Source organism: Heptranchias perlo, chromosome 15 (genome assembly GCF_035084215.1).
Source record: "Heptranchias perlo isolate sHepPer1 chromosome 15, sHepPer1.hap1, whole genome shotgun sequence".
In the NCBI taxonomy this organism is placed as follows: Eukaryota; Metazoa; Chordata; class Chondrichthyes; order Hexanchiformes; family Hexanchidae; genus Heptranchias; species Heptranchias perlo.
Window position 1 is genome coordinate 31,141,634 of NC_090339.1, and position 24,176 is coordinate 31,165,809.

Consider the following 24,176-nt stretch of genomic DNA (forward strand, 5'->3'; position numbering starts at 1 on the left):
AGAGAGAGAGGGAAGTCAAATCGGTTTCAGTCACTAAAACATTAACCACGGAGAGTGAAGTAAAATTAGCCTGAGGCTGTAAAGCAGAAGATTCAGAGAGGAAAGTGGACATGTCTCAAATATTGATTCAGAAGGGAAAATAGATCTGATCTAGGCAAATATAGAAGCATCTCATAGAAGTAAGCGCTGGCAGTCTCTGAATTGGGAGAGCAGTTTGAGTTAACTGGAGAAAGTATCAGCAGTCGCAGGGAGAGATTGACAGCTTGAGGGCATGATTGGGTGTTCGAGAATACAACAGAATATACCACAGTCTTTTTCAATTAGAATCAGTCATTTTTATAATATAAATGAGAAACACATTGTTATCATTAATGTTTTTTTACTAAGCTAGGGCTTCGAGCCTAGCAAAAACAACATAATCATTAATTCTGGCATTACAGAGTTAGAATGCATAATTACAAGCTAGAAGTCAATTTGTCCATAAGCCTTTCATCCATCTCTTGTTAGTAACAGCTAAATAAACAGCATTGACCAACAGGTGCAATGCAAGGAATTAGATTCAGCCACTGAGGAATGGATTTGCAACTGATAAAATATAGATACTTGGTAAAACTAATCCTGAAGATATGCTTTAAGTAGATACTAGTAAAATGCTACATTCTCAAAAGCTGTCTACATACCTATCTTTATCTCAATCAACATCTGTATCACCTAATCCGTAGTAATGAGAAGAGAGGACTTTCAGATCACTTAAACCTTCTTGTAGACCCTGTATTTATTGCCTCCTTATTCAAGGAGAGTTATGCATTATTCTTTTGTGCTCAAAGTAGGTTTCAATACCAAAATAATAGGAAACACAATATAATCAAAAGCAGTGTGGTAGTGCTAAATATTTGGTTCTATTACTAAGATCCCAGTCCTAATCTGTGCTGGGTTCACTGAGCTCAGCTGAGGCAGTAATCAGGATGCTATAATTGTTCTCCACACTCCTGGCCTAATGTGGACAAAAATCAGCCAGTTTCTTGCTGCTGATTACTATTTAATGGAAAGTGCATGCATGTGTCCATCAGGTGGGGATAGGATCGACCTTTCTCTGTTATGTTATCCACACCAAATAGTCTGCTGAAGTTGGGGCCGAACTTTCAATGTAGGTTGGGGCGTAAAAAAGGCAGTAGCTAATCGGACACCCATTTTTTTTTCCATTAACTCAATTGAAAGGAAAATTGGGCAGGGTGTATAATGGGCAGTCAATCTGCTACCGCTTGTTTTATGTTCCCAACGCTGTTGAAAGTTCTGCACTTCGTGTCAAAGTTCACTTAGAAAAAATGACCACTTGAATGAAGCACTGGAGATCTGCCTGTGCTTATGGTACTTTAATCCAGCGATTTCCAGTGCCTTTAAAAGAGAAGGGGAGAAAATTAAAAGGGAAAGATAATCAGGGCAGTTTTTATATTCATTTGTGGTGGCATTAACATAGCACTGAAAGGCAGATTTTATGGAATTTGCACACCCATTGCAGAGCTTTGCCTGAATGAAGCACATATTGAAAATTTGGGCTCGGCAGTCAACAGGCCATACAGAATTTACTGTCCATTAAAATTAATTAATGGAAAATCCCACCAGGTGTGCCAATCTTCCCACCCAAGTTTCCCACCCAGAGCACAAATTCATGAAACCTACCCTTAAGATTCCATTTCTGTTTTTGAGTGAAAGTTATTGTTTTGTGTGCCTTTGCACCACTGTTTCAACACATAGGTTCGTGACATTAGGCTAGATTGTATATGAATGGTATTAGTACTAGTACATGCAAGCTCCAGACCAGCATTGGCCTTAAGGGGCTCAATAATTCATCCCATAGCCCTCAGCTGTTCTGTGTAATATATACACAAGAACAATGAATCTTCAATGTCATAGCTGCAACACTAACAAAATAATCAACATGATCTAAAATCAGAGTGAGTAATTTACAAGGGTAGGATTTTCATATAATTCGGGGGATTATTATTATTATTTAGCATACAGAGTTCAGGGGATAAAATGTCTGTATATCTTTATTGACAGCATTGGCTGGAACATGAATAATTCTAACCTTGAACTCCGTGCATAATTGCTTGTTGCTCAGGTGACTGCAATGATCAGGACCTAATCATAAATCCTATGAAATTGCCAGTAAACGTTGATGCTCATATATTCTGGTTTTATTTATTCGGCATTAATCTGAGGGATATCGGGGCCAGAATTAAATACCTTTCTAGTTTTTGCACCAGTGTCAACATCGAGCACTTCCATGTCAGGCACGGCACAGTTAATACAGAGCAAAGCTCTCACTGCAATACCCAACCAATGTGTCTTAATCCTAACTTATTCTTTTGCTTCTTATTGCACTCAGTGGGTACAGGAGCAATTTCACTGTACACTAAGTCATTAAGTGAGATCTGAGTGGATCTTAAGGTTCAGGGCTGAATACACATGTTCAAACCACTGAGTGGGCCACATATGTTTATGCAGTATGAGACCCCCTATACAAGACCCTATACACAAAGGTGAGATCCATCTACACACAGAAAATGTGAGGCCTCCACATTATCCTTTCCACCATCTTACACCTCTCCTGAAACCTAAAGGCTGCTCCCTGACTGGTCAAATTCCATCAAACAGGCAGCAGCTTTTTTCCAGTATTCCAGACCCGTGAACTGAAAAAGCTGAAATCCAAAGCTGCTGGAGTCAGCTTTGTACATGGAATTAATAGGAGCTTTTCAGACTAGATCAAAGTAGCTTGTGGGCCACGCTGGCCCACAGGCCATGTTTTGGACACTTTTGGCATATGTGACTGTATCTAATATTGACTGACAACAGGAAAGGCCTTTCTGACAAACACAGACTAACGGCAAATGTGAGTGTGATACTGATTTCCAGCTTTATCGGCAGGAAAACCAAACTTTTCTTTTTAAATAGTTTGTATTGAGAACAGAGATGATTAACATAATATAATCTTGCAATAGTGGTTGCGTATAATTTGGGTTTGAGACTTTGCCAATTGAGGGGATGGTGTAGCATGTGAATGAGTGTCAGGCCCAAGTATAGTCTGGCTCTACTTCCTCTTTTAATTGTCTTTCCAAGTAAAATTTTCTAGTTTGTCTCCCACAAAGCCTCCTGTAAAACACAAGAAAAGTTGGGGATTAGAAAAGATCATTCATCTCTTTGAAGTTCATCGCTCTCCTACATTAACTTTGCCATCACAGTATCTAATTGTAATTTGAATAAACCTGATGCTTTTTGACTCTGAGAATAATTTACCAAACAAGAAAACAGTCATTTTTTTATCCTTCCAGTAAAAAATGTTTTTCCTAACAGCTGCTCTAAAATTCCTTTTCATTAATTTCAATTTATGTCTTCTGCCCGTACATTCTTGGCTAATTTGATGTAATTTTGATTTACCCTATCTGTACAAAATCGTAAGATAAATTTGGATGAAGGAAATTCACTCGGGTGATTAAAAGTTGTGCATCTATCATACTCATTGTTACACCACATCACACATACAAAGTGTGTATCACACATAGAAAATATTTATTTAGCAAAAGATTCTCCTATTGGTTCAACTAAATAAAGTTACAAATCACATCGAGTAATTTTTTACTAAATGATGCAAGTTGCCTCAAATAAGACTAAATGGGTTAGAAAACAACCAATGAAGAAGCAGCAGGCACCAAAAACCTACCAATTAACAATCAGCGAGCATGAACTTGCCCAGGTTCCGAAGACGAAAATCTATCCTGTATGTTTAAAAATTAAATGTATAACAAACACATGTAGAATTGAAGCATTCAAAAAACATAATTCATTTCCCCATGCAGTTGTATTGGAAATTCTTGCAACAATGTCTCTCCCCACATACCTGCCCCCTTCTCCAGGGCTCAGAACTTGAGCTCTGCTTCATTCACAGAAGCACCATTGTGTCCCTTGGGACTTCACTGATTGCAAAAGCTGAACCAGCTAACAGGCTCTAATTCCTATAATGCACTGATGTCACTCTGTGCAGGCAGTGTGGTGGACTGTAACTCCTATTAACTCCTAAAATACAATTGAAAGCTGCTATATCCTAAATCTAATGGACATGGGTGGAGCTTACAAACAGATTATTGTGGCATGCTGTATGCATGGACAATTTTGCTATCAATTATAAAGAAAAACTCTTATTTATTGACTCAAAACTATTTTGCAATCATGCAAGACATTTTAAAGAGAGAAATAAAACATAACATGTTTGTGACTGACAGCAAGACTGACCATTTACAGATCATGCCAAGACTGGTGGTTTATAACCCCTGACCACTCCTTTTCCTGTCCAGCAAACATAAAATCATAGAATTGTACAGCACAAAAGGAAGTCATCTGGCCTTTCGTGCCTGTACTGGTTCTCTGAAGGAGCTATCTGTTTGGCATGAACTCCTTCAAATAATGCATTGCGATCTTTTACATCCACCTGAGGGGCCAGATGGGATCTCAGTTTAACGTCTCATCTGAAAGGCAGCACCTCCGACAGTGCAGCACTCCCTCAGTCGTGCATCAGGCTAGATTATGTGCTTAAATCTCAGGAGCGGAGCTTGAATCCACAACATTCTGACTCAGAGGTGAGAGTGCCCCCAGTGTGACCCCACTCCCAACCACAAAAAAACTACCCAGCTGCCCCATCTCTTCCCCAAACATCACTTCTCAACACAGCTTGCAATAACAAATAATTAAAAATATTCCCAGCCCACGCCTACTTCTAAACCCCATTACTGTCTGCAAAATCTTCCTAGTGCAGCCCTGTTCCTCAGATTCACCTCCTCAAACCCTATTCCTGACTGCAATAAATCTAAAATACTCCTGGCCCCACTATTCACCTTCCTCTCCCAAGTGCAATATAAATTAATTCTAAAATGTTGCCACCCAGCCCCACCTGCAGCTCAAAAAACAATCTTTTAAAAATATTCCTGGTCCAGTCATGGCATAAATTGAGCGAGTATTTAATAATACTCGCTCAATTTATTTAATTAGTACATTTTGCAGAACTATCGTCAGCTGAGGCTTAGTTGTAGTCTTCTTGCCTCTGAGTCAGAAAATTGTGGGTCCTACTTTGGAGACTTGAGCACCTAATCTAGGCTGACACTTCAGTGCAATACTCAGGGAGTACTGCACTGTCCGAGGTGCCGTCTTTCAGATGAGATATTAAACCGAGGCTCCGTCTGCCCTCTCAGGTGGACGTAAAAGATTCCACGGCACAATGTGAAGAAGAATAGGGGAGGTCCCCTAGTATCCTGGCCAACATCTATCCCTCAACCAACATCACTGAAAACAGGTGATCTGGTCACTTATTTTATTGCTGTTTGTGGGACCTTGCTCTTGGCAAATTGGCTGCTGTGTTTCCTACATTACAATAGTGACTGCACTTCAAAAGTATTTCATTGGCTGCGAAACACTTTGGGACATCCTGTGGTCATGAAAGATGCTATATAAATGTAAGTTCTTTCTTTCTTTCTGTTGGGAGATGTACAAGAGCAGTCTTGGGTGACCCACCCTCTGAGTTTCTGTCTCAGTTGGGACGATCATAACCTCTTTTTAACTCTTCCCCCACTCCAACAGCTTGGCGAAGACCAGGAACTTACCATTTGAGTAGTTAGAGCGTGACACCCATTTACCTTCCAGCCTGTGATGAAACCCATTAATACACCAAACTGCCATACCACTAGATCATCCTTGATTTACTATTTCTATTTTCCCCCAGTAAAGAATTGTTGCGGTGGCACTCAGAGGACCTCTAAGAAATGGCTGCCTAGTCAAATAGCTGAAGAAAGAAGCAGGTTTTGTTGTACAACAATTGTTCCAAAATAATTGGACACTAACATTTTGATTTTTTTGGGGAATTATGATGTTCATAGCTGTCCTGAGTAAATAAGGAAGCCTGGGATGCTGTTACAGAATCACTCATCCTGACAATAGGCAGTTCAAAGTTCAGGTACTTAATGGGTAACTGATTTAAACTGAAGCAATACCTCAAAAATAAAGAAATAAAACAGCGTCAGGTTTTATTCAAATTTGATTTTCATAACTTGGCCTGCAGCACATTGGTTTGCTAAAGGGCTGTGCCAAAAAAAATAGTTTAACACAAAGGGTAGTGCCACAAAGTGGTTTGACACAAAGAAGGATATCTGCTTGGCAGATGTTATTCTTTGAGTGGGGAATTCCAATCTTGGCTGGACCAGCACAGGGAGGGATTGAAAATGAAAGGAGGAGTCAGCTCGTGGTACTGTGCTACATGTTCTGGTGTCTGGTTACACGGCAGATCAACAGAGGCTGGGAAATGATGTGTACCATGAGCACAAACTACGGTGGAAGGGGAAAGCTAACATTTGTATGGAAAAGTAAAATGTTCAAAAAAATGTGGCCTTGAAAGCATATATTTTTAAAAACTGTCACTGAAGATGAGGCTGGCAATTGCCAACGTAGAAAGCTGGCCACTTTAAACCGGAAGGCCCGAGTTCAAATCGCAGTGTTGACTAGCATTTACAATTAGACTTCCTAAAGAGAACAAGCTTCACTAGTCTCAGCATGACGTCTCCGCATGAAGAGTCAGCCAATGAAGGAGAGAGTTCTGTCCTGCACCACTCGAACATGCCTCCCAGCTGGCTGACCTGACAGCAGTGAAAATGATTGCTGGCAAAATCTGTTCACCCTCTTGAGCAAGAAGAACAGTACATAATTTCATATAAATACAAGTCCTTTCTTTATGGATGCAGAGGGTTAACCTGGAAAAGTTCATGAAGAAATGAAGGGGGAAAATCACTAAAATTACTGAGTTAAATCTACTTGGTAATCCCAATAACAAGTCTGAGGGGATTAAATTTGATAACCATCGACACGATGGGCCGAAGGGCCTCTATCCGTGCTGTATAACTCTAACCCCTGAATCCAGGAGCAGGGGTCACGGTGTGTGATTAACTCGCGCCCAGTCGTTGAGATGCAGGCAGCACGTGAGATTCGTGCTGCCTGGTCACTTACCTGATATCTACGAGCAGCCAGGCCTAGCTGCGCTGCTGAGTGGCTGCTCACCAGCAAATTGAGGAGGCGGGTGGGGGGGGGGGGCGGTGTCACTGCCGCCGATATCACGCGAGTGGCCAGCACCACATAAAGGCAGCCTGTACCTCTTATTTGCAAAATATAAGATATGGGTCTGCACGGAGATCAGACATCGCACAAGTGAAGCACAGATGCAAGTCCCATCCCTATGTTTACAAATCATTGAGTTATGTCAAAAATTGAATAAAGGTCGGGCACTACTAAATCCCACATCCTCCAAGCTTCATGCCAGACCTCACCAATCTGCTGATCTGAGTTTGTACCAGGCCTGCGTGAGAGCATGCACGAAGGTTCTCTGCTGATGCACAAGAGGCCTTAGTGCAAGAGGTGGACAGAAGGAGGGGTGTCCTATATTCCCCAGGAGGGGGGGGGGGGCCAAGAGGCCCTCCAGAAGTATGCTCAAAAGGCAGTGGGAGGCAGCAGGGGACGAAGTCAATGCCAGGCGCATATCACCATGAACATGGATGCAGTGCAGGAAGAAGTTCAATGTTTTGACACGAGTGGTCAAGGTGAGTGAGGTCAACAGTCAAGTGGCAATTTCCTACTAACTGCACTACTGCACCTCATTCACTGCTCCACGCATTACAGCCCCCATCACCCACGTACCAACAAACCCTTTCAATCAGTACTCAACTCTTCCAATCAGATGCTTCCTCTCACCCTCACACATTACCACTGTTGCAAGCCGCACACCCACAACTCACAGGTCACACACACTGGCAGCTATTCAACCATGACAGGCAAGACAAACATCTTGCAAGATACTCACCAACACATATTCCGCTTTCTTGCAGGAGCAGGAGGCAGCGAATGGCAGTGGCTCCATGGAACATGAAGCTGCTGTCCTCCCTCAGGATGATATCATTCCTGTCCACCCCTGCCACTCTGCCAGTGCCCTTGCTGTTGCCTGTCAGCTAGCCAGCCCACTCTCTGTACAGTATTGAAACTTTATTATAGGAACATAGGAAGAAAGGAACAGGAGTAGGCCATTCAGCCCCTCGTGCCTGCTCTGCCATTCACTGAGATCGTGGTTGATCTGTGACCCCATATCCCTTAATACCTTTGGTTAACAAAAATCTGTCAATCTCAGATTTAAAATTAATAATTGAGCTAGCATCAACTGCCGTTTGCAGAAGAGCATTCCAAACGTCTACCACCCTTTGCATGTGAAAGTGTTTCCTAACTTCACTCCTGCAAGTCCTGGCTCTAATTTTTAGGCTATGTCCTCTAGTATAGGAGATTTCCAAAAACAGATACAAATGCATCAGCAACCAGGAGCAATAATCCAGCAACTCACCTGTAAATCCTGCCTGATCCGTTAAATAGCGCTGGTGGGGGGTCCTCCATGCTGTTTGTGACCTGTTCAGCTGTGCGAGGTTAAGACAGTGCGTTGGCTGGAGCATTGAGTTCCAAAATCGTATCTGTCCCTTTAAATCAGCGTTGTACACTGATCTAACGCATATTCTCCTTACTTTACATGCTGCTGGCGTTTGTTATCTGCGCGTGTGCAAACGCCTTTACCAAAATGGCATCAGGTAGCGTGCGGCGCATTCCGGACGCCATTTTGGGTCCTAAGGAGGCCACGTAGCGCCTACTAAACGGGCGCTATGCGGCCCAATTTATAACCCTTAGTGTTTATATGTAAGTTTGCGAGCACAAAATGAACCAGTTACAGAGAAAGTTAGTCAATATAAAATGAGCTCCTGATTTTGAGACTTTTAACCCTGAAGGATTGGTTGTTCTTTAGTGCTTCCAAACTATGCAAAATGCTGATGATTTTAAATTAAGAATGGCAGTAATGGAGAAAATCTATAGATGATTTCTGTCATTTGCATTCTTCCTTTATAAGTGGAACCATTTGCAATGCTGTTATATTGTTACATTAGCAGAGAAATTCTTCTGCAGTCCCCAAATTCCCCAGACAGTGGCAGCCACCCAGAATCTCTATGAAAACACAGCAATCTAATGTAAAGGCTGTTGCAGTTTGTGTCACTTCAGTTAAAGGATGACTTGGCATCCCCATTAAGCAATTTCAATAGATTCAGTGCTGTTAAATGAATGTTTTTAGTAGTATATTCCTGTCATAGTGGTATCCTCTTACTATTGTACTAAATTTACAAGCCAAATGGAGGATAGTGTAAATGACTGATGTTACCAAGGACCTGGTTTCACATCTATGGTGGTATTTTTGCACTTTCTTCAGCACAGTATTTTATTTTGGAATTTATTTTCCTCTAACATTGATTACTGTTGATTCAATGGCACACTGCTCATTATAGAATCATAGAATGGTTGCAGCACAGAAGGAGGCCATTCGGCCCATCAAGTCCATGCCAGCTCTTTGTAAGAGCACTCCAGTTAGTCCCATTCTCCCGCTCTTTCCCTGTAGCCCTGCAAATTCTTTTCCTCCAAGTATTTATCCAATTCCTTTTTGAAAGCCATGATTGAATCTGTTACCCGTTGCTTAACAAAGTTTTTCCTCACGTTGCCTTTGGTCCTTTTCCCAATCACCTTGAATCTGTGTCCTCTGGTTCTCGACCCTTCTGCCAATGGGAACAGTTTCTTTTTATTCACTTTATCTAAACCCTTTATGATTTTGAACACTTCTTTCAAATCTCCTCTCAACCTTCTCTGCTCTAAGGAGAACAACCCCAGTTTCTCCAGTCTATCCACGTAACTGAAGTCCCTCATCCCTGGAACCATTCTAGTAAATCTTTTCTGCACCCTCTCTAAGGCCTTCACATCCTTCCTAAAGTGTGGTGCCCAGAATTGGATACAATACTCCAATTGTGGCCAAACCAGTGTTTTATAAAGGTTGAACATAACTTCCCTTGCTTTTGTACTCTATGCCTGTATTTATAAAGCCAGGATCCTGTATGCTTTTTTAACCGCTTTCTCAAACTGCCCTGTCATCTTCAAAGATTTGTGCACATATACCCCCAGGTCTCCGTTCCTGCACCCCCTTTAGAATTGTACCATTTAGTTTATATTGCTGCTCCTCATTCTTCCTGCCAAAATGTATCATTTCGCACTTCTCTGAGTTAAATTTCATCTGCTACGTGTCCGCCCGTTCCACCAGCCTGTCTATGTCCTCTTAAAGTTTATTACCATCCTCCTCACTGTTTACTACACTTCCAAGTTTTGTGTCACCTGCAAATTTGGCAATTGTGCCCTGTACACCCAAGTCCAAGTCATTAATATATATCAAGAAAAGCAGTAGTCCTAGTGCCAACCCCTGGGGAACACCACTATATACCTTCCTCCAGTCCGAAAAACAACCGTTCACCATTACTCCCTGTTTCCTGTCACTTAGCCAATTTCATATCTATGTTGCCACTATCCCTTTTATTCCATGGGCTTCAATTTTGCTGACAAGCCTACTATGTGGCACTTCATCAAATGCTTTTTGAAAGTCCATACACACCACATAAACTGCATCGTCAACCCTCTATGTTACCTCATCAAAAAACTCAATCGAGTTAGTTAAACACGATTTGCCTTCAACAAATCCGTGCTAACTTTCCTTTATTAATCTACACTTGTCCAAGTGACTATTAATTTTTTAATTAAGTGCAAGTGTGTTTAATGTATTATTTTTATTTACAACCATTTTTCACTTTGTGGAGCAGGCAGTGTGATAGGGATGTTACAAACTGGATAGCCAGGTGGTGAAAGATAGAATATTAGAGCCTGGTCTTCAGTTGCTTCTGAGCCTTTATTCACAGAGATCCATATTACCCACTCCCTAGATAAGCTCTCTTATAAATGGATACAGGAGAGTCCCCAATTGTTACGCACCACCTGAATACAATTAACACTAATTGATATAAATCACATGGCTACAATTAACAAGCTAAACTAAGGCAGATCATCACACCAGATTTTTTTTTTACATCAACGTTCAAGCAGCAAGACTGCGCTAATTCCATGTTCTTTGAGCTTTGCATACATTTTTGTGCTTGTCCCAGTTTATTACAGTCTTTGTCATGTAGCACAGTTCACTTGACACCAAAACAACACTTGTGAAATGACAAATGAGCAGTGCATCAGCACACTAAAAGTATTTAATATTTTCAAATAGCTCCATGGTAATAAGGTTCCCCCATGGATTTTCAAAGTTAAATCCAGGCTTTAAAGGAATCAAAATACTAAAATCTCCTCCTCAAAATGTAAATTCTACCTAGCACAAATTGAGCATTTAGAAGTACTTTTATCCCTATCTAAATTTTATGGATGGTGATATTGGACTTGTTTGTTTTTATTTGATGTCTATAGGAATCTGTGTGCCCTCCTAACCAGTTTGTTTCTTTATATTCTCATCCTTGTCCTGCTCCCTTAGTTACATCCCTAAAATTAACACCATTTTAAAAGTTAAGTAAGCATTGGCAACTTTTGAGCTATAAAAACAGAAAATGCTGGAAATGCACAGCAAGTCCATCAGCATCTTTAGCGAGAAAAGTCAGGTTAAGATTTTGGATGTTGGTCCTTCATCAGAACTGTTCTAACAAAAGTCTCCACCTGAACTGTTAACCTATTTTTCCTTTTCTCAGATTCTGACAAAATACTGTGTATTTCTAGCATTTTCTGTTCATATTTCCGATGTCCTGTATTTTCAATTATTTAATTGGCAACTTCAAATTGACAGGACCTCTAAATGTTTACTTTTTTATTTTTTTAAAGGTAGCCTTTAAACTTAGTTGACAAAGGCAGCGCAATGCCACATTAATTTTCACCGGAAAGTGTCTAGAAAAATTCCCAAAGAAAAGAAAATAAAAATTCCAAGATTAAATTTGGTGGAAAACAGCTGTACAGGAAACCAGGCAGTACGAGGGTTAATGACTTCCCCCTTCAAACATGCAGGAAATCCGGCACTACGAGGGTTAATGACTTCCACCTCAAACTTGGCAGTATCCCAACCCTCACAGTGTTTGTTTGACTGTTTTGTTATAATAACCTCTGGTTTGTCATAGAGGACAGGCTGGTAGTTTTACAATTTTACAGCTCACAGAGTGGATTGGAGGTGGGGGGTGTGAGGTGGGGGGGGCGGGGGAGCTGGCCCCTCCTGCACGACTACGGAGTGCTGAGGTATGAGACGTAAGCCACATGATCAGCTGAGCTCTTATCCATTTAAGACAGAGCTTCCCACAAAGACTCCCAGCTACTGAGAACTGAACAGCCATTCAGTGAGCACTGAGGCACACACACGCCTCCTCTCACAGCGACTGATCACTCTATAGCAACTGCAAGTTCACACTGAAGGCACAGCGCAAAGAATATGAACGTCAAGTTCCACACACTCGTCCTCTTGGTCCTCTTTGTCTCCCTGACCCTTGTTTCTGGAGGTAAGTCATTTCTTGAATGTTTCAATAATAAATCTTTTCTGGAAGAAGCTGAAGTAAAGTTAATCAGTGACATACTTTATCAATAAAGGGAATTTACTGGAAAAACACCTGTTAGTGATTATGTGCAAAGGATAAAAAAAAATTAACAAAGCTAATTGCAAATAGAAATGATCAGGTATAATGGGACTCAGCAATTTATGCATAACTTTTAAATCAATATTATTTTTGATGCATTGTAACTCTGCATGTAAGTCCAAGGCTTACCGTATAATTGCATGTCAAAAATAGAAATGATGTTTCACACATACCTTGTGCATCTAACAGTTATTGGGCCACAATAAAAACTTCAGAGATTTATAAAAAGATTGTTTATAGTTTATTTTATACCTTGTTGTTTGATTGGTGTCACAATCAAATCATGGACTTCACGGAGCTGTTTATCTGCATCATGCTGTGGAACCTACCCCGTGGGAGAATAGCGACCATTCAATTTGATTTTAAAATGTGGTTTGTTTTGGGTTATTCATAACTGAGAAAAGATTGTTATTTAAGCTGGGTTCTTTACCAGTGACTCCTTCTCTAATATTCAGCTTCATCACTGGCAGTTTTTCTTTGAGATTAAGCCTGGTAAATATCCAATGTTTACCCTGCAAAAGAAACCTGTTGTTTTTTGGTTCCAATTGGTAAACCCTGGCATTCACTGGCTAGGGAATCTCAACCAGCTGTCAATCACCATGTGAAGGTTGTTCTTGCAGGACATGTCAACATTGTCCTCATGCTGCCAATGTAATATAGGAGCTGATAAAAGTCAAATATACAAAAACAATTCTTACACCGGATTTGTATCAAGACTAAAGCAAAACATGATTTTTATCTGTAGGTTAAAACTTCATTAGGGCATGGTGGTATAGGGAAAGAGCAGGGAAATAGAATAAGAGTAGTTAGCTCCATCGTGGAGCTAATATCAGTACTGACACAATGGGAGAAATACCTTCTTCTATGCTGAAGTTTCTATGGTTCTGTGAAGCATGGTAACACTCATATTCCCCAGCAGCAGTGGTTGAGTGTTAGACTACCATTCAGAGAGCATCAACTTCAAATCCAGCCTTAACCAACACTCCTGATTGGCTAGCCTCTGTGGTTGTTCCAGCTTTTCACAGTTGTGTTGCTAGATGAAACATTTTTCATTGGCAGTGAGGAGCAAAAGATAAATTTTCCTCACAGTAAAGCAGGCCTCTTGTGGCTAGTATTGGAAGGGATTAGACGTTGCCACTGAGTAGTGAGCATGTATTGATAGTAATTCATTCTTAGGATGACTCACATTGGGGATAATTTTAACCTTAGATTCTGATTTCTGACTTATGCAATGAGATTTATCAAGAACTTCAAGAAATATTTGTCTCAATGCCTGTTACCACATTTAACCATGAGGAGCAGAGAAGGAGTCTGAAGTCAAGATTCGTCAAATTGGGCCAATTCAAAACACATTACAATAGATCCAAATGGCCCAGGTTGGATTAGTTCAGACTCAGATAGCACCCGTGCTCATCATGGGTAATTGGATGCTAAACCAACTTCTAGCTATTCCCTCATGGATTATCAGCCATCCTCAAATGCTTGTTGATGACAGGCTCATCCTGCGTAGGGCACCACAAACATTCAGGTAATAGCTCCGATTGCAGTTTCTGATAAGGCTTAATTAAGGATGTTACAATTCTTACATTATCAACATTGTTTCTTGATTAATCATGAGTATTTTTAATAATACAATAATTAAAGAAAAATTGTGTCATGTTTCAGGATTTATTTTATTTTGTTTATTTTTGGAAATAATTCCATTAAGTTTTTTTTTAATGGGATTTCTTCCGCTTTCCCTTATTCAGCTAGCTCAGCAATGCCATGAAGATATTTTGCTCCAATATAAATATTAGGTTGTGCCAATGTACAATATGAGAAACCAAGTATGGACTTAATCAATCAAGTACTGTCTTTTTAATGAAAATTATTGCACAAAATATGGTGCTTACAATGTTGTCACACCATAAATCAGTGTTTCACAAGTCTGGATACTTCACTTGCTCTTTAAAGCTCTTGGCATCACTACCTATTAGTGCCTGAACTTGCATTCTGATGCTGTAAACTTGAGTAATATCAAATAATGTTTAGTTGTGTAAACTAATGTAAATTCTTGTAAAATAATCTGACAAATCAAAAGGCGAGGCAATTGGACAGGGGCTGAGGGAGAACACTCAAGAGTTATAGTTAAGGGATGTTAGTTCAATCACTGTGCAGTAGGACAGCATGTATCATTTATATAGAGAGTGGTATGGAGTAGTGGGATTTAATTTAATTCAAAACAATAAGGCCTTGCTGCAGCCTGTTCAGTCACTCCCACAAATGCAATACTGAATGAATCCATTGGCTTCCCAAAGGAACTGTGCACTATTTCTCAGCAGAATAAATCCTGAAGTAAGTTGGAAACTCAAGTGATTATTTTCAATTTTTGCACTTTTTTTAATATATTGTTTCCCCAAATTTCTCCAGTTTTCTCCCCTCCTCTACCCTTCTAACTCTTGCTGAGATATGATTCTGTGGACACTAGCAGTCCCTCCTGTACCTCACCCAAGTGGCTATTTATGTCAACCCGAACAGACTGTTTCAGCAGGCTATTCAAACATTGGGGCATCACAGTAGAACCTGATCTTGTCCACAAATGACATCCACACATGTACACTTTCCAGCAGGAGTCACTGACTAGCAATCAGAAATGGGAACCCTGTGTAATTTTATTACCCTTATCTGGATCAGGGATACTGGAGCCAAGTAAACCTCCAATTTTCAATTCATATGAGATCAGCATGGATCTGGAATAAAATCTGGGATCTCCCTGATTTGTGTGGCTCAGTACTACACCACATTATGAACTATTGCGGAAGCTGCAATTTTTACATTCCAATATCTTTGTGTCTAAGATTCTGCTTTATTTTAATATATATGTAATGGAGCAAATTCCATCTTTGTTCTGATTAAAAATTCTGGTATTTATGTCTGCCTTTATTCTTTAATTTCATAATATAAAGGGAATAGGCAAATCATTTTTCTCAACTGGCTAGTGTTAAAATAAATGTGTTTTTTCTTCCAAAGTCACCAGGTTGAACAAAAGCCTGTCACTGTAGGACAGCAGGCCAGATTGTTTGATCTGGTATTTCATCAGATAAGGAGATGGTAGAATGAGAGGGGCAGACACACAATAGTAGAGATTTAACCCCCTGGGCAGAAAGCCGAGGAGAGGCACCTGTTTTCCCGCCCGGGAGTTGCCGTAGGAGGCCCGGTCGATTTTAATGGCAGGGCCTCATTAACAGTTCGGCAGCCGGCTGCCATGTCCAAAACAGCTATAAAGAGACAGCGGGCCAGCTGCCACCTCATGAAGACTAGGTGGTCCAGAAACCGCCCAACAGTACTCAGCAAAGTTGCGGGATGAGCCTCAAGAGAGTTTCGCGGTTGGGAGTGGATGGGTGGTGCACCCGGGTTGGAAGAGGTCCAAACTTTCCATAACTGGGGCCAGAGGAGCACTCCTGCTTCTCCTGTCCCCACAAAGATAAGGTTGTACTTAAACTTTGGGCCCCCCCGCTTCTTCTCCAGCAGGTTTTAGTGGTCAGAGCACCCCCTGCCCAGTAGGCTGTTAATTGCCTCGGGATCCAATCTGAGTGAAAGAACCCTGATTTGCATATATTTATGGGGCATTTACTTGAGTCAGGAGTTAACAGTCACAGGGTGGTAGCCGAGGGGCACAATGTACCGCATGCTTTTAACTCGCATTCCACCCAGTTCCTGCCATAATTACACTCGTCGTGTCTTTGTTCTGCTTTTGGTTGACAGTTTAATAACCAGAAGCTGCTCGAACACCTGCAAATACATATGACAATTTCTGGCAACAGCTTTAGTTCATATCATTCAACTGTTGCAGCAGTGAGCCCATACACCATGGTGCTTAGAGCCAATAAATTGCTTATACCATCAGCTAAAGAATACTCATGAAAGGACTCTAAGAATCTCAAAATGATTCATTGTGTTGGATTCACAGAACAGATTCATGCATCTATGAAAGTTAAATAATGTTCTGCTTACATGATCTATTTGTGCTTCTATATAATCTTACTTCTTAATAAACCCAATTAATAGGTTATTTCAAGCTACACAGATTATCAGTGTGGTATTTTTTCTGTCACTTCAAAAGAACAGGAGTGTAGGTGGCATCCCATACAATGCCTGGTGCATCCCTCCAATGGTAAAATGGTTCAGCCTCTGGCCCACTGTCCCAGATATTTGTGCATAAGTTTAAATTTCAGTTCATAGGAGACACAGGTTTGCCTGCAGAAACTGACTTTTTAGGGAGCATTAATAAAGAATATTGGGAAGTACCCTGAATTGTAACAATACATAGTTACATATTTTTTAAAAAAATCTTTAGACTGTTCAGCGCAGGATAATATATTCTATATTTAGTTTATGTGTTTCACCTTAAATATGTGGCTACTTTGACCTGTAATTTCCTCAGAGAATGGTGCCAAGTGAGCATAATGTTATTCATATCCTTTACAACCTCTCACTAATTATAGGAAGCACTTCATTAGGTCTGAACACAGACGCTGTGGTTTGGTTCAGTACCACACGTGTGGAGTGAGGACCAGTCATTCATTTCTAATATTTTTTTTCCACAGTTATTTTTAAACCAGGGATGCATTCAGTACATGTAGTCAACACTAACAGATTAACTACAAGGGATACAATCCTTGTGCTTAAATTTACATGGACTTCATCAAGCCAAATCAAACTGATTAGAATTTCTTTATGAAAGTTTGAATGTCAGAAACATTATATATGTAAACTTTGAGAGCAGTTGAATCATTATTAAACCAGAGTAGTGACTCCCCCAATAGCTCAACATGTTTATCCAGTGAGTAACTGAGCCATATAGATCAAGATGATCCTCAGGTCTGATTCCTGCTCAGTGCTGAGTTAGATAATATCATTTCAGATGCAGAATGGGTGCTACCACCATGAGACTGGGGAGGTGAAAATCAACCCGTGTTCCCATTCCTGATTGTGTGTTTTTGAGCAGCATTTGAGGACAGTATTGGGCTCAGCTGTTACGCCCTTTGCAGTCAAATAGTCTGCCATCATTCAGGGTTAATTGGACTGGAATCAATCTAACTCTCTTGGGAAGCTATTACTCAATTATAAGTAGTCATTACAACCGACATTTTATGTGTGATATCCAATTCCAAATACACAGATTGAAATACTTGATAGAATGAACAGTTCTTAAGGGAAGTTTTGCCAGGAAAGCTCCTAAAAGATTAGATTCAGCATCAATTTCCCTGCATCCTGTCAGTACACTGGTGGTGGTGAAAGAGTTGGTGACACTCAAATAGTGCAATATCACCCCAGGAGGGGTTGAGCAAGAAACAGGAAGTCATAACCCAGAGTGGGAATCGGGGGTGGGGGCCAAGGCAAACGCCAAATCCCCCTGAGTTTGGCAGCATGACGACCGGGTGATTTTAAGTCCCAGATATCATCGGCATGTCTCCAGTCAGTTGCCCACTTGAAATGGGTGGGATGTGGCTACTTGCCGGTGGGCGGGAATGTAATTTTGGACGGCAGTAGGCTGCCGGGTGGGACCGACGGAATGTTGGCCAGCACACAGCTAAGTCGCGGAGAGGGGTTTTCGGGAGGGTATCGCGTTCGGGAAGGCGGGGAGCCTGAGGCAGGAGCAGCCTAAACTTTCCTTATGAGCCCCAGAAGAGTGCTCTTGATCCTCCTGGTCCCACAATGAAAGCCTCATCTGGCCCCGGATCCTCTTCCAATTACCTTCACCTGGCGGGAAAGCCACAGTGGCTTCCCCGCTCAGATCACCGGTTAAAATGACAGCCAGGTTCCGATTACATCATTGGCCCCCGATCTGCACATTTAAAGGACCCCGCAGGCTTCAAGTAGGCGTCTTTGCCGCCTGCTCAGAAGAGAAGGTTAAAATAGAAGACAACTGGAACGGAGTGGGACGTGGGCAGATAAGTCTCAGGCAAATTTAACTGCCCACCTGGCCAGTTTCCACCAAGCGAGTAGGGTTAAAATCGCCCCTGATACATTTTGGGGTTTAGTTCCACTCAACTTTCAAATTACAAGTCACTTGTTCAGAGAGGGCAATGTGCTAGTCACAGAGACTGGAAGAGGGCCGAAAGCTGGTCACAGAGACTCGGAGGGGGCTGACCAAGATCTGCCACATTTTGTCCAAAACCAGATGGAGTAAGGCATTTAAAATTAGTGTTCACATGCACGAATTGGGTACATGACTGAATGCAAGGCAGGGTTGCTTAAACTTTCTCACAATGTTTTTCTTTAATGTAGCAAACAAAAAACAGATTTTCACCATTTGGTTTTTGATTATCAAAAGTATCAGACAATCATCTCCTCCCAAAAATTGGACTATCTGGTTCAAAACTGGATAGGTGGTCACTCTAAGCTTCATACTGAACACAGGGACTAGGGGGAGGGATTTTACCCTTTTGCAGTCCCTCTATAAGCACTTTACAGATCGTTGTCCATTATCAATGGATACTCTTACAGTATTAACTGGTTCTGCTGGACAGCATGCTACAATGTGAAGAGAGCCGAATAATCTGTGTGGGTGTATGTATTGAAAGAAGGAAAGCGAAGTGTTACCTCTCTGAGTACTGAGTGTCCTTTGCAGTTTTCAGATGCAATTTCTGCCGGCTAGCAGCTAAACGGAAATCTTCTATGATGTTTTATTGATGAATGTTCTGAATTACAATTAGACAAATGAATAGAACTGAAATGGCTATAAATAATTATTAATTTATAATCTCATTCTTATGCAGAAATGTTCTTGCAGTCCTCCAGGGATTATACAAATATTTGAAGCATTTTCCTTACACAAGTGGTTTACTCTTATTTTTACAGATTTTTAAAAATTATGTCATAAAATTATGTGCAACTAGTGGATTAAGAGAATGCAACTTTGCTATTTTTACAAAATACACATGACTTAAATTAATTCACATACCTGTTAACCTACAAAGGGCAGAATTCAGTCAGTAATTGGGTAGCAGTATGGTTTTCTATAGGACTGGCACATAGGCTGATCTTGGTGACTTTAGTGTTTCTCAGTGTATCCAGGGGCACCATATTTCCATCAAGTGTCAGAAAATTGAGTCTCTGGAGCAGAGGATCTCTGCTCGAGGAGGAATTGGCCACAATCCACAGCACCAGGGAAGATAAGGAGTTTCTTGATCGTAATCTCAGAATGTGGTCATCCAAGAGGCTGTGCTAGACAGGTCAGGACACTGAGATAGTGTAAAAAAAGAGAAGATCATCTGTAGGGGCAGCAGAAGAAGAAAGGACTCACAGAGGCAGAGAACCTTTGAATTACTGGAACCATTTAATTGATACAAAGTGTTGGACAAATATAGGTGGACAGTGATTCAGGGAACGGTGGTCCTGAGCAACACTGTGGAGTAACGATTATCCAAGGAGGTGAAAGGCAGGTAGACTACAGGATTGGAGAGGGGTAGTAGTGAGAGGTTCAATAGTCAAGGGAATAGTCAGCCTTTTTTCCAGTCGTGTCTGGGAATCCCATAAGGTATATTGCCTTTCTGGTAGCAGAGTGAAGGATATCGTGGAATGGGTGGAGAGCCTCTGGGAAGAGATCAGTCAAACGTCTTGCTCCATGTTGAAACCAATGACATAGATCGAAGTATATTTATGGTCATGCAGGGGGATTTTAAGAAGTTAGCCATTAGATTGAAAATAAGACCTTAAGGATGGTAATGTCCCGATTGCTTCCTGTGCCACACGCTGGACAGATTAAGGAGAGGAAGGTTAGGAAGGCCGAAGTGTGGCTACAGGGCTGGTGCTGGGGGAAGGGTTCACGTTCTTGAGGCGTTGGAGTGATTTCTGGAAGACTATACTAAAATGATGTCCTTAACCTGAACCAAAACAGCACCAATGTCCTTGCAGAGAGGGTAAACAGAGCAGTAAGGGAGGATTTAAACTAATCTAGCAGGAGGCTTACTAAAACTGCTGGAATTGAAGCAAAAAAATTTAGCTAAAATAGTGAGAAAATATTATCAGTTAAGAAAGGGAAAGGAAAAGGTTGAAAAGTAGTGAGAGATAAGGGCCCAATTTTAACAATGAGGTGGGATCTCAGTGCGAGAGGTCAATAAGTGGTGGGAAATCCGGAAAAATTTTTTGTGTGTGTTCCCGAGCGATCACAACTCAACTATAACCATTTAACTCAACTTCCGGGTTTTGCATCCTCAAGCTGCACAGCGGGCGTACTGCACACCCGGATGATGCAATTTAAAACCCACTATTTAAAGGGCCAATGCAACAATGCATTTTGAAGGTAAAAGGAGGAAAAAGCAGAATGGAACATTGTAGAGCAAAGCCAGCATCCAGATTCTCGGACGCCGCCCTGAAGGTACTACTGGCTGCTGTGAGACACAGGAGGGAGGTGCCAAAGCTGCCTGACCGGGGGAAGACTCCTGGTTCTGCCACCAAGAAGGCGTGAGCACAGTGCCCTGGTCGTGGCTACAGTGCAGGAAGCGATTTAATGACCTAACCAGATCAGGAAAAAGTAAGTACAGTTACTGATTCAGCTGCATTCCGTGGTGAACATTAACCCCCCCACTGCCCTGCGAAGCCTACACCATCACATCAGTCCACACACTCACTTATGGCTCAATGATGAATAGTCCTGGCTCATGTGCAGGTCCTCGGATTGCTACGTGTGTGCAATCAATTGCGCCCTGTACCCATGGGAAGCCAGCCAGAGAGTGGAAATCCACTGCCCTCTCAGTCTGGCTGATATCGTCAATGGGGAAGTTGATGTAGTCGGATGCCCTGGCAAACAAGCCATCTGTGACCTGTCATATACACCTGTGGACAGACAACTGAGAGATCCTGGTGATGTCACTGCTGGTGCCCTGGAAGGATCCGGAGGCGAAGAAATTGAGGGCAATGGTGACTTTAACTACGGAGGTCAATGCGTGCCCACCGGGCCCATTCGGGAGCAGCTCTGCTTGCAGATGTCTGCGACCACCTGGCGACTCAATCTGAGCCTTTGTAGGCACTGCTCCTCAGAGAGGTCCAGGAAGCTCAGCCTCTGCCTGTAGATCCTCTCACGAGAGTAGTGCCTCTTGCAACATGGGCCCCTCCATTGGTCCCCTGTCTGTTCTTCTGCAGGTCCTTGTGGCGCACCTCTGTTTTGTGGAGCTGCAGCTCCCAGAACTCCATGCCATGCCTGCCGCGGATGCTGATGTGCTTTTTCCTCAGATGTAGTGCTGAATACATCCATTGCCTCCCCCATCCTGATGGTGTCAGTTTGTGGGGGGTTCAAAACGTAGGTAAATATATGCGAACACAAGAATTCTGAATGTGAACAAAGAAATCTCAGTCTAAACACAAAGAACTCCCAGCCAAAGGTTTGTCTGCGAGAACTGATTGCCCTGCTGCAAAAACTCACCTTTTCTTCACGTGTCAATCACAAGGTTTCAAGGTCCAAATGGCTGCCAACTGCAAATCACCTCCGTTTCCATGGCGTGTTTCAGAAGCCGCGGGAGACACGTTCAGGTAGAGTTAAAATTGTTTGTCTACCTCAATACACTAAAATTTAATTCATTTAACTACTTCAAATGCCTTAATTGCCCTGCCGGCGGGACTTCCAGGTTTCAGAAGTGTGAACGAGCCCAGATGCATCTGGATGAAACGCAGAATTCAGCAGGTTGGAGCCGGGATTCGTTCCCGCTCCAAACTTTAAAATCTTTTACTGCCACCCCCCCCCCCCCCCCCGCCCCCAACTCACCTATTCTTCGGGGTTAAAATTTACCCCTGAGGAATGCTGTTGTAGAAACGGCAATGGATATCAAAAATTTAAATAATAATTAAAAATGATTAAGAGCCAATGTCCCAAAAAAATTGGGAGTCAGAATTGAGTGGTACATATGTGAACGTACAAAGCATTCAACACAGAGTTGATAGCGTTTATATCATATCCCTCCATAAATATTATCATCGAAAGGTTACAGCATGGAAGGAGGCCATTTGGCCCGTCGAGTCTGTGCCGGCTCTATGCAAGAGCAATCCAGCTAGTCCCACTACCCCGCCCTATCCCCGTAGCCCTGCAAATTTTTTCCTTTCAAGTATTTATCCAGTTCCCTTTTGAAGGCCACGATTGAATCTGCCTCCACCACCCCCTCAGGCAGTGCATTCCAAATCCTAACCTTTCACTGTGTAAAAAAAGTTTTTCCTCATGTCACCTTTGGTTCTTTTGCCAATCACCTTAAATCTAAATCCTCTGGTTCATGACCCTTCCGCCAATGGGAACAGTTTCTCTCTATCTACTCTGTCTAGACCCTTCATGATTTTGAATACCTCTATCAAATCTCCTCTCAACCTTCTCTGTTCCAAGGAGAACAAGCCCAGCTTCTCCAGGCTAGCCACATAACTAAAGTCCTTCATCCCTGGAATCATTCTTGTAAATCTCTTCTGCACCCTAAAGTACGGTGCCCAGAACTGGACACAATACTCCAGTTGTGGCTGAACCAATGTTTCATAAAGGTTCATCATGACTTCCTTGCTTTTGTACTCCATGCCCCTATTTATAAAGCCCAGGATCCTGTCTGCTTTTTTAACCACTTTCTCAACCTGCCCTACCACCTTCAATGATTTGTGTACATATACCCCCAGATCTCTCTGTTCCTGTACCCCTTTTAGAATTGTGCTCTTTAATTTATATTGCCTCTCCTCATTCTTCCTACTGAAATGTATCACCTTGCCTATTTCTGCGTTAAATTTAATCTGCCAGGTGTCCGCCCATGCCACCAGCCTGTCTATATCCTCTTGAAGTCTATCACTATCCTCACTGTTCACTACACTTCCAACTTTTGTGTCATCCGCAAATTTGGAAATTGTGCCTTGTACACCCAAGTCCAAGTCATTAATATATATCAAGAAAAGCTGTGGTCTTTGTACCGACCCGTGGGGAACACCACTGTACACCTTCCTCCAGTCTGAAAAACAAATGTTCACCACTAGTCTCTGTTTCCTGTTACTTAGCCAATTCTGTATCCATGCTGCTACTACCCCTTTTATTCCATGAACTTCAATCTTGATGACAAGCCTATTATGCAGCACTTTATCAAACACCTTTTGAAAATCCATATACACCACATCAACTGCATTGCCCTCATCTACCATCTCTGTTACCTCATCAAAAAAACTCTATCAAGTTAGTTAAACATGATTTGCATTTAACAAATCCGTGCTGGCTTTCCCTAATCAATCCACACTGCTAATTCTGTCCCGGATTATCGTTTCTAAAAGTTTCCTCACCATCGAGGTTAAACTGACTGGCCTGTAGTTATTGGATTTATCCTTACGCTCTTTTTTGAACAAGGATGTAACATTTGCAATTCTCCAGTCCTCTGGCACCACCCTCGTATCTAAGGATGTTTGGAAGATTATGGCCGGTACCTCCACAATTTCTACCCTATAATGGCTATAACACAGACATGTCTGAGGTTTACACAGGATTGAGAACTTAATATTCCTGGTTATAACCTTTTCAGGAGCGATAGGGATGGAAAAAAAGGGGTGAGATGGCAGTGTTAGTAAAGGATGATTCTATCACAGTGT

At 41.8% G+C, this 24,176-nt stretch overlaps 1 long non-coding RNA gene across 1 annotated transcript in view; it reads left to right on the top strand.

The window, feature by feature from the left end:
• The first annotated feature begins 12,193 nt into the window (after positions 1 to 12,193).
• LOC137332961 (uncharacterized) overlaps positions 12,194 to 24,176 on the top strand; it is a 30,319-nt gene continuing 18,336 nt past the window's right edge. Inside the window, exon 1 of the long non-coding RNA XR_010965767.1 lies at positions 12,194 to 12,464. This is a non-coding gene — a long non-coding RNA (uncharacterized lncRNA). The remainder of the gene's footprint in view (positions 12,465 to 24,176) is intronic.